The 12,357-nt window shown below is 36.5% G+C and overlaps 1 pseudogene; it reads right to left on the bottom strand.

Annotated features, from left to right (window-relative positions):
- Positions 1–1,546: 1,546 nt before the first annotated feature.
- The window catches only part of LOC101430691 (elongation factor 1-alpha 1 pseudogene), a 30,624-nt pseudogene continuing 19,813 nt past the window's right edge, over positions 1,547–12,357 (bottom strand).

Genomic DNA, 12,357 nt, shown 5'->3' with positions numbered 1-12,357 from the left:
ATCCATTACAAAACTTTAAAATCAACCCAAATAGAGATTCTGTATAAATTAAGCATTAACTCCCCATTCCATACTCCCAAACCAGCTCCTTGTAAACTGCATTCTAGATACTTACTGTTTGCTTATTTTAATTATTTCATATTATTCAGATCATGCACTATATTTCCTTTTGTGTTTGACTTATTTCATGAAATATAATGTTGTCAAGGTCATCTATGTTGTTACATGAGCCAGAATATGATTTCTTTGTAATAATGAATAATATTCCATTGCATGCATATACAAAAATTTGTTTATCTATTCCTTGGTTGATGGATATTTGTTCACATCTGTCTCTTGAGAATGGTGCATTATGTCACTATGCACGTTGGTCTGCAAATCTCTGTTTGAGACCCTGCTTTCAATTCTTCTGGGTATATAATTACTAGAAGAATTAATGGATCATATGTAATTCTATATTTAGCTTTCTGAGGTACCACCAAACTGCCATCCACAGTGCCCACACTATTTTACATTCCCACCATCATTGAAAGAGTGTTCTTATTTCTCATACACTCTTCAACACATGAATTTTCCAATTTTATTTTTTAAAAGTAGCCACTCTAGTGGATGTGAAATGGTATTTCATTGTGCTGTTGATTTGCATTTCCCTAATAGTTAATGATTTTGATAAGTGTCTATTAATACTCTTGCCTATTTTTGAGATGACTTGTGTGTCTTTTTAATTGACTTTAGGATTTGTTTATACATTCTGAATAATAAATCCCTATTGGATATATAGTTTCCAAATATATTCTTTCTTTGAGTAGGTTGTCTTTTCAAATGTGTGATAAAGTTATTGGATGTACAAAAGTTTTTAATTTATTTTCAACTTCCAGTATCTTTTCTTTTTCCTACAACCTAAATACAATAAACTTTCAAATATAGATATAACTACACAGAATTAAAATTCTATTCAAAATGAGGCCTTTATAGAACTTGGCCTTCTAAGGTAGCTAGTAAACATTACAAATTACTCTTTTTTCCATCCTAACCTAGATTGCAACCTTTAATACTAAGTACTTAATTTATCCCACCTCTCAGCAGGTAAAAAAACAAACAAAACAAATCATAAAAAACCGTTTCTTACTGTCTGAAATTTTGTTAACTCTGAACTACCAAAAATTCTTAACAAATTTCAGCAGATAGAACATCAGAAATAATATATGGGCACCTCAGTCTTTTCTGTAAAACAATTAAACCTCACTTTTCAAAAAGTCACAGGTTTTTCATGAAACTTTGTTTAAATGGGTCTCAAAATTCTGTGACAGGTTTTGGTCAAGTTGTTTCCATTTAAGAAGTACTGATTTTAAAAATTAATAACTTAAAACTGCCACAAAAAAGCAAATGACCCCCCATACATTCCTTTTGTTCTGAAGGTTTTACAATACATTGTTATCATTAACTAGTTTTTTACTATTAAACTTAAATGGCCAATTGAGACAAACAGTTCTGATACCATTTTTCCACCACTGATTAAGACAGGGGTGGCAGGTGTGGATAATATTCATTTTGACTTCTGACCTTTCTGGGCAGACTTGCTGACCTTGCCAGCATCAGCAGCCTCTTGCCCACTGCCTTGATGATACCCACAGCAACTCTGTGTCTCACATCATGAGCAGCAAAACAACCCAGAGGAGGATAATCAGAGCAGCTCTCAATACACGTGGGCTTGCCAGGAACCAGGTCAACGATAGAGCATCACCAGATTGCAGGAATTTGAGGCCATCTTCCAGCTTCTTACCAGAACAACAATTAATCTAATCTTTTCCTTCAGCTCAGCAAATTTGCAAGTAATGTAAGCTGTGTGACAATCCAGCACAATTACTTTGCCAGCACTGATTTGACCAGGATGGTTCAGAACAATCACCTGAACAGTGAAGCCAGCTGCTTCCATTAGTGGGTCATTTTTGCTGTCACCAGACACATTGATCATCTTTACAGGGACATTCTTGACTTTGAAGCCCATATTTTACCCAGAAAGAGTTTCACTCAATGCTTCATGATGCATTTCAACAGACTTTACGTCATTGTACCATTGACTAGAGCAAAGCTGACCACCATGCCCTATTTGAGAACTCCAGTCTCCACCCAGTGCACAGGGACAGTACCAAGACCACCAGTGTAGAAGGAACTTGAAAGGAAGATGCAAGCATTTGTTAGTTGGATGAATAGGTAGCATGTTGCAATCCAGAGTTTCAAGCAGCATAATTCCGCTGGCTTTGCTGTCCTTATGGGTGACTTTCTATCCCTTGAACCAAGGCATGTTAGCACTTGGATTCAGCATGTCATCACAATTCCAACCAGAAATTGACACAAATGCTACTGTGTCATGGTTGTAGCCAATTTTCTTATTTTAGGTGCTGATTTCCTTAACATTTCCTCACGTCTCTTCTGGCTATAGGGTGGCTCAGTGAAATGTATTTTGTTAACACCAATGATTAGTTGTTTCACACCCAGCATGTAAGCTAGAATGGCATGCTCATTCATGGGTGTGCCCATGCTTCAAACTTACCAACACCATCAGCAACAATCACAACAGCATGGTCAGCCTGAGGTGTGCCTGTAATCATGTTTTTAATAAAGTCTCAGTACCCTGGGGCATCAGGGATGGTCACATAGTACTTGCTGGTCTCAAATTCCCACAGGGAGTTATCAATGGTGATACCGCTCTCACGTTCAGCTTTAAGTTTATCCAAGACCCTGACATAATTTAAAGAATCCCTTTTCCATCTCAGCAGCCTCCTTCTCAAATTTTTCGATTGTCCTTTTGTTGACTCCACCACATTTGTAGATCAGGTGGACAGTAGTAGTGGACTTGCCCAAATCTATGTGTCCAATGATGACAATATTGATATGAGTCTTTTCCCATTTAGGCTTAAGTTATAGCAATGATTTTCATGACACATATGTTCTGGCAGCAAACCCATTGCACACAAAAAAAGTTTTTAGCTTTTATCAAGTTCCATTAACCTATTTTTTTTCTTTTTTTGCTTATGTTTCAGGTATAAAGTCTAAGAAACCATTACATAATACAAGGTCCTGAAGCTGCTTCCCTATATTTTCTTATAGAAGTTTTATAGTCCTGGTTCTTATATTTAGGCCCTTGATCCATTTTGAGTTAAATTTTGTAGATGGTGTGAGATTGGGGTCCTTCATTATTTGGTTGGTAGATATCCAGTTCGTCTAACACCATTTGAAGAAGAGCCTAATCTTTCCCAATTAAATGGCCATGGAATCCTTTTCAAAAAGTCAATTGGCCATACATTTGAGGATCCATTTCTGAACTTTCAATTTGACTCCATTTGTCTATAAATTTTTCTCTATGCCAGTACCATCCATTTTTGACCACTGTATCTTTGTGATAAGCTTTAAAGTCAGAAAAAGTGAGTCCTGCAAATTCTTATTTCTTTTTCAAGATGGTTTTGGCTGCTTGGGGACCCTTACCTTCTAAATAAATTGAATTGGCTTTTCCATTTCTGCAAAGTAAGATGTTGAAATTTTGTTTGGAATTTTGTTGAATCTGCATATGATTTTGGGTAGAATTGACACCTTAATAAGAGGTAGTCTTACAATCCATTAACATGAAATGCCCTTCCATTTCTTTAGATAATTTTTGAGTTATTTTGGAAAGTTATGTAGTTTTCTGTGCATAAGTCCTTTACAACCATGGTTAAATTTATTACTAGATATTTGATTCTCTTTATTACTATTCTAAATGGAATTTATTTCTGATTTCCATCTCAGATTGCTCATTACTAGTGTATAGAAATCTTACCGAATTTTATGTGTTAATATTGTACTCTGCCAGTTGCTGAACATATAGCTCTAGTAGCTTTGTTTTTTTTTGGAAACTTTTTAAAATTTAGAATCACTTAAAATCCAACTACTGTAAGTTTACTATTTTTCCAACTTGGAGGCATTTTATTTCTTTTTCTTGCTTAATTGCTATGGTGAGAACTTCCATAGTGAATAACAATGGTGAGAGTGCACATCCTTGACTTCACTTTTGAGTATGATCTTAGCTGTGGGTTTTTCATATATGCTCTTTATCATGTTGAACAAGATTCCTTATATTCCTATTTTTTCTAAGTGTTTTTGTCAAGAAAAGATCCTGGATATTGTCAAAAGCCTTTTCTGAATCAACTGAAATTTTCTTGTGGACCTGTTCCTTTTCTAGTTAATGTGGTATATTGCATTAATTGTTCTTCTTATATTAAACCCTACTTGCATCAGTGGGATAAAACCCACATGGTCACTGTGTATAATTACTCAAATGCACTGTTTGATTTAATGTGTGTTTTGCAGAGGATGTTAGAATCTATATCCATAAGAGAAATTGGTCTTTTATTGTATTATTTTATTAATTTTTGGAAGTATATCATTCATGCACATACATAATAATAAGTGTATTGTAATATTTGAGAACATACAAAACAAACTTACATAATATCATACAGAGCTCTCATACCTCAAACTACCACCAATACCTTGCATTGTGAGATATTTTTAAATATGATTGAAGAACACCCTCAAAATATTACTCTAGCCAAATTATTTCTGCCAACCCACTTATTATTATTAATATTTTATATCTTGTATACATGAACATACATGAACAATAAATATATAATAAAAGTTGTAAACTTACAAAGCAAATATGCATAACGTCATATAGGGGTCCCATACATCAACCATTCAACAACACTTTGCATTGTTGTGAGACATTCATTAGAAATTATGAGAGAATAGTGTCAAAATCATACTACTAATTGTAACATTTATCTTACATTTAGTGTATTTTCCCTTAAATCCACCCTATTATTATTTTTTAAATATATTTTTATGACAGAAGTTGCAGACTTACAAAACCATCATACATATGTGTGGAATTCCCAAACAAAGTCCCTTTATTAACACACAACACCATGGTGGAACATTTGTTGCACATTATGAGATATTATCATCCAATTATTACCATGTCCATAGTGTATATTTAGCACACATTTTCCATCTCATTGAATTTATTAAAGAGATATGTTTAAACACCTATGATTAGTTGTCTAAACTCCTTTATGTCATCTGGAGGCTTATCTTCTTCAATCAATTAGGCCATATCTTCCTGTTCCTTGCTATGGATTCTAATTTTTTGTTGGTGTCTTGACATCTGGCTTACTAGATTATTTATTCTGGGTGCAGTTTCTCTCTTTAGTTTAGGGCTTCTTGTCCTTTCTCCCTTGCTGATTGTGTAGTAGGAGCCAAGGATGTATTTGGTACTATAAGCTGGGGAAACTCAAGCTGCCCTCATTGCCCCAGGAAGCAATGAAGCTTCTCCAAACTTTCTCCTTTGCCAGGTGTTAGAGGTAGAGGTACCACCATGTGTAATTGTCAAATTCTTTCAGACCTAGATGGTAATTGCCCAGATAGACTGATGAATCTTCGCACCTCTTTCTCCTCTGCCTGGGGTGGTGATGGAGCTGCAGCTGTTGGCAGCAATCTATGCTTTGTGGGTCTAAAAGGACTTCAGAGTCCTGATAGACTTCTTAGTATTCAGTCTGTGCTATCTGGGTGTACCTGCCTTTACCTGGAGTGGCTGGTGCAAGGCCCACCAGCTTCTTCCCTGCTAGGCATAGAGCAAAAGCTTAAGCTATGTCTGCAGGCCAGTCTGCATGAATGAAGCTGGTCCCTACTGTCGCTGTGATTTTCAGTTGACCTGGCTTCCCCCAATGCTGTGAGTGGAGTTAAAATGTTGGCTACCAGCCTCTTTCTTATTTGGATATGTTCAGACATTAGCTGTTCTTAGGATTATACTTTAGCCAGTCAAATTTATTAATCAGTAACTGAAATGAGTGGTCAGTGAACTCTTCCTCCCATTTTTGGGATATGGGGCTTCCTCTTCCTGTCACAGAATAGATCCTGAGGTGATCTGCACCACCAAAGTAGGATAATCACTGGCCTCCATGGCATGATCTGTATTTTCCTGGCGTGTCTGGTGTATATCCTCTCAGTTTCCTTATTGCCAGAAGTGGGGCTGGTGTGTATGTTAGAGCTGCGGTATGATCTGCATGGAAAGCAGCCAGTCCCTACCTGCACTGTGACTTTCAGTCCACCCTGCTTCCCCTCATGCCAGGGAAGGAGTTAAAACAAAGGCTATTCCCCCTCTTTCTAACTTGGACAGTTTCAAACTTCAGCTCTTCTTAATTATACTTTAGCCTATTGACTTTACTAATCAGTAGCTGAAGTTGGTGCCCACCCATATCTTTCTCCTCCAATTTTGGGGAAGTGGAGCTTCCAATTCCAGGAATGGAATAGTACCCAAGGTGACTTGTGCTGTCAGTGAGGATGGAACTGGCTTTCACGGCATGAAGTGCTCTACTTATGGAGGGGTGGGACTCAAGGTCCTACTGATGTGGCCCAATCAAAACCTTACTTGTTATTTAATCAACTAAAAGTGAAACCTCTGAATCCCATATAATCTATGCCCAAAGGAAAAGAGCAGTTCACAAGCATAATCCCATATCTATTTTTGGAATTCATGAACAATATCAAACTGCTACAATCACAAACATCAAATAAGCATTCAATATTGTGAACTATCATTCAATAATTTCCTAGCTTCTTTTCAACTCATCTAAACATTTATTTCACATTTTCTCCCTCTCTTTAAGCTTCAACATGATCTCTTCCATGTTTACTCTCAGATCATGACATTACTTCTTAGTTCATGGAGAATGTTGAAGCAAATGGAAGAGAACTGCCATGGATGACTATTGCCCTACCTTCCTGCTTGTCAGGATTTAGATCCCATCCAATTTAGCTTAATCAAGGACATTGCTCCAACAATTGTCCTCACTCTCTTTCCTTTTTCTTAGAGATGACATTGAGGATTTACAGAGGAATGACACATTAAATACTGGATTCCCACATATCACCCTATTATTAACACCTTGCATTGGTGTGGAACATTTATTACAATTGAAGATAGCACATTTTTATATTTATATTATTAACTATAGTCCATGATTTAATGTAGGGTTCACAGTTTGTGCAGTGTAGTCCCATGTACTTGTTTAAAGATTTTCATTCTGTTAACATATACACAATTTAACATTTTACCTTTTAATCATATTGAGATATTTATTTAGGTGTTTTTAATTACATTCACAATATTGTGCTACCATCACCACCATCCATCTGAAGAGAATTTACTTGATTCCAAATAGGAAACCTGTTCATTTTAAACCTTAACTCCCATTCCCTATCTATAGCCTATCTCCTAATGATCTCTATTCTAGATTCTGACTCTGAATTTAGCTATCTAATTATTTAAAATCAGTGAAATCATGCATACATCCCCCTTTTGTGTCTGAATTATTTCACTCAACATGATGCCTTCAGGTAAATGCAAAGCAAAAACACAATGAAGTAAAGGAAGGTGTTAGCAGAAAATGTTAAGTTAGGAACTGAGATAGTCCCCAAATGGAAATGGTCCAAAATTCTAAGTACTGTGTGTCAAAGTTGGTGGCTCAGAGTACTGAGATACTGGGCAGTATATCTTCTCAGGTACATAGGGAATTAAGTGACTTGCTCTGGACAGATGGTCCAGGCCCCTTTTATGTTGACAACAAATTTAGTGGATAATAATCTTCCAGCAAATCATTTAAATAAAGATGCTTCAAGGACTGCTTTCATATTGTTCTACCTGTCTACATTATTCAGAGAGCCTCTTGGAATTCTTTCACTCTCAGCTGGTGACACCTTTCTTTTCCAATAGTAATGAGCCAGTGGAGAGTTGATCAAATAAACTTAGGATTCTCCCTTCTTATGGGCCTGTGATTCTCCCAGATAAATAAATGAGAAAGAAGGAAGGGCAAAAAAGCACTTGTTTAGACAAGTCACAAACCTTTGCTTTTATGGTTTATTACTAAATATTACCATTGCTAGCTTTAGGATGAAACTGATATAAACTTGAGTTAAGAAATCTTCGTTAGGTTTTGGAATTTAACTACAGAGTAGTACTTGGTCAAGTTATGTATGTGTGTTCTCTTGATGGTGGTGGTAGAGGTCAGGGCAAGAGAACCACAAAGGGATGAACCATGTAAGTAAGTATTCTTGCTATTACAATGTGCACTGGAAGCTGTAAAAGACAATTCAAATAATGTACTGTGAAGACAATAAGAACTACACCTACCATTGACCTATACAGCAAATAAGGAAGAAACAAAAGTTTCTCCCAAGGACTTTAAGGCATTGTCAGTAAAACATTACATTGTTGTTAAGTTTTTATTTCCAAATTCGTTGATAATATAGAGAACTACACAAATTCTAAAGATGAAGAAAGAACAACAGTAACCAGAACCTAAAACATTTTTCATAATCAATATGCTCCCATCCCTGCTGTTGAAATGAAAACTCATATTTTTCATACTGAAAATGGAACAGTAGATTTCTATTTGAGGAAATGTTTGTAGGTACATCTTTTCAAAACCACTGAAAATTTTCTGACAACACAGCTCTAAATGCAGTTTTAGAACAATGATTTCACACTAGAATTGTAGAATTGAAAAGATCTTAAGGTGCATTATAGCAAACTCCCCTCAAATTGACTCCTGAGACCATCCCCCAGTTGAGAAGCTCCTTTCCTTTATCAAAACTGATAACTCTGCACTTTGTAACTCAGTCTGCCACTCCTGTACCTGCTGAATGCTCTGATGTTTATACTTTATATTCAAATATCTCAGCAGGTACAGTGTGACATTATATATATGTAACCCAACTTAAGCTTCGATTTTAGTGGCAGTTGGTTGTTGAAATTAAAAATCCACAGTTTTGGGAAGCCGACTTGGCCCAGTAGTTAGGGCGTCCATCTACCACGTAAGAGGTCCGCAGTTCAAACCCCAGGCTCCTTGACCTGTGTGGAGCTGGCCCATGTGCAGTGCTGATGCGTGCAAGGAGTACCATGCCACGCAGGGGTGTCCCCGCATAAGGGAGCCCCATGCACAAGGAGTGTGCCCCATAAGGAGAGCCGTTCAGAGCGACAGAAAGTGCAGCCTGCCTAAGAATGATGCCGCCCACAGGGAGAGCTGACACAACAAGATGATGCAACAAAAATAAACACAGATTCCCATGCTGCTGACAACAACAGAAGCAGACAAAGAAGAAGACGCAGCAAATAGACACAGAGAACAGACAACTGGGGTGGGAGTGAATGGGATAGAAATAAATAAATAAATAAATAAATAAATAAATAAATAAATAAATCTTTTTAAAAAATCCACAGTTTTCAGATCAGGGCAGAACTAATTCACTAGTTTCTCTCAGAAAGGACAGACTCCAGAGCCAGATTTTTCAAGTGTTTCTTTAATTCTTTTTCTAATATCACCTGAGATGTTTTGCTAATTAGCATCCAGTATGTTAGAAATAGGCTTTTATTGGTAAAAATCATTGTTCATAAATTAGCATGACGGATTGTTAGTAATGGGCTTTCACTGGCGAAACTGAATACATTCAAAATTCAAATCCAAATATTGACTTAGGAATTATCATCTTGCCCCAAAGTTTTAGGATCCAATAAGGCTTCACTGTTAAGTTAATCCCTAAATGTCTTGATCAGCCACCATCTGGAAACTATTTAGTCCCCTGGTGTTGACTGGGATGATAATACCATTATTGCTGTAGAATAGTATTGTGTCTGCCTTGACTTTCCTTTCATGCAGGATACTTGTAAGAACACTACAAGGATAGAAATCTAAGCCTTTATTAAGCTTACAGAACAATTTTATAGCCAGTTTGGCACCTGTTTATGAAAGTGTTTAATTAATGTATGCATGACATAATTTGGCTGGAGACTTGCTTTCATTATAACCTGGCAGTGAGCTAAGCCTCGATAACCTCAAATTTATTAGTGATAACCCTTAACTACCAAAGGAAAAAAAAAACTGGAGCATTGTGCATGATATAATTGGCTTATGTCAGTTTGCCGCAACTACTGTCTCTCTATAGCTGGATCTTGTATAACTCTGTGAAGCAAAAGCTTCATGCAAAAAGAAAATTTTAGCCCAAACTACTTGCCTTATTTCTGATCCCAGTCTCTTTTTTTGGCATTTGTTGAGATAATAACTTTAGAGTTGGCTTGTCAGAGGAAGATAAAAGCTTTCTTGCAGGGCATGAAAAAATGCTCTCCTTTGCCTGTGAATCCTTAATTAAAGACTTTGAGAAAAAGGAGTGTATGGGTTAGATAGAGGCTGGATTTTTCCCAAGAATGTAGTAAATATCAGAGATTTCTGCTGATTTCTTCTCTCTCTGATTTAAAACAGGATAAGAACACTAATAAAAGTTAGAGAAACAGTGAAATGTCTTGAGTTGCTAAAATAAAATCTTGCTTCATTGTGGGGAGGGGAAGCAAGGGAAGCAGGCTGAGATGGGTTAAAGCTAAACAGAAACGGAAAGAGTGAGAATTGTCCTCTGCATTGACTCACTGCATGTACCTGCTGGACTTATGTACTGCAGGAAAATCATTTATCAGAGAATAAGTTGGTACTCTAATTTGATTCCATTCCCTTGGAATTCCTCCAGGGGTCAATTTGAAAAACAAATTAAATCAATAATAAAGGGACATTAAGAGTGATAGAACAAATTATTCTGGAGTGTATCCAGAATAATGCTTCAGAGAAAAACTGAAGAGATGTAGAGTCAGGTGTCCACAGAAAAACATGTAATTTCAATAACCTGTGTAATTCATTCAAAAGTAGGAAATAAACAAAATATTGAATCCTTCAGCCTTGCTTATCTCTTTCTGTAAACAAGGAAAACTCTCTGTCCTCTTCAAACCAAGATCTGTACTAATCCCTCTATGTGTATTTCCTAATTTGCTCTGACTTTTCACTGCCTTCACAGTTTATTCCCTACTATCACCATTTTTCAATTATTTGTATTCTAGACCCTTCAGCCCTTTTATTTGAGTTTCTTTCCAGCTGTATTAGTTTTCTTTTCCTTTTTTATGCTTTATCTTTTAATTTTTATTCTAGTAACATATATATGACCTAAAATCACCCTTTTTATTATCTTTTTTTAGACATACATAAATCACACAAAATGTTACATTAAAAATATAAGAGGTTCCCATATATCCCACTCCCCACAACACCCCACTCCTCCCACATCAACAACTTCTTTCATTAATGTGGGACATTCATTACTTTTGATGAGTACATTTTGGAGCATTGCTACACAGCACCGAGTATAGCTTATGTGGTAGTTTACACTCTCTCCCAGTCCGTTCAGTGGGTTATGGCATTGTATATAATGTCCTGCATAGTCCCTGCAATATCCTTCAGGACAACAGCAAGTCCCGAAAATGCCCCCATATCACACCTCTTTTTCCCTCTCCCTGCCTTCGGCAACTCCTGTGACCACTGTCTCCACATCAATGATATATAAATTTTTCCATTGTTAGAGTTACAATAATTCTATAGTAGAATACCAATAAGTCCACTCTAATCCACATTTTATTCCTCCATACTGAGGACCCTTGGATGGCGATGTCCACTCCACCTATAAATCAAGAGGGAGGTTAGATCACACATAGCTGATGGATGGAATTCTCCTGTTTGCAGCTGTACATTCTCTCAGTTCCCTGGTAATTCAGTGCAGTGAATTACATTCATAATATTCCGTTATCACCACCTCCATTACCAGCAACACATAGTAACCATTCCAAATAGGAACACTTTATTTTTTGGTTTTTTAATCTATTTTATACATATTTTTATAAAAGATATTTAGATTACATAAATGTTACATAAAAAATAGTGGGGATTCCCATATGCCCCACTCCCTATACCTCCTACATTTTGTCACATTAACAACATCCTTCTTGAATGTGGTACATTCATTAAAATTGATGTATATTAATACAACTTGTACCATTGTCACTAAGCATGGATTATAGTTTACATTGTAGTTTTCACGCTCTCCCACACAATTCTGCATGTTATGGGAAGATACAAAATGGCCTATATCTGTTGTTGCAATGTCGTTCAGGATGATTCCCAATTCCTAAAAGGGCTCACATATTACACCTGTTTTTCCCTCTCGCTGCCCCCAGAGTGCCCTGCGCTTTGAATACAGGTGAATGGAAGCATGTCAAGAAGTTCTCAGAATTATCTTCAGGGCAGCAATTTTGCTTGATTAAGAATGTAGGCTTCCTATCCTTGTATGTGAGCAATTCTATTGTGAGCTATAGCTTATTTTCATTTGCTGAAAAATATTTAAATACATATCTTATGCTGATAGTTTTCATGAATATCTGTGGTCATT

Source organism: Dasypus novemcinctus, chromosome X (genome assembly GCF_030445035.2).
Source record: "Dasypus novemcinctus isolate mDasNov1 chromosome X, mDasNov1.1.hap2, whole genome shotgun sequence".
NCBI classification, from domain to species: Eukaryota; Metazoa; Chordata; class Mammalia; order Cingulata; family Dasypodidae; genus Dasypus; species Dasypus novemcinctus.
The sequence above is the reverse complement of the archived record's forward strand: the minus strand, read 5'-3'. Positions and strand labels throughout refer to the sequence as shown.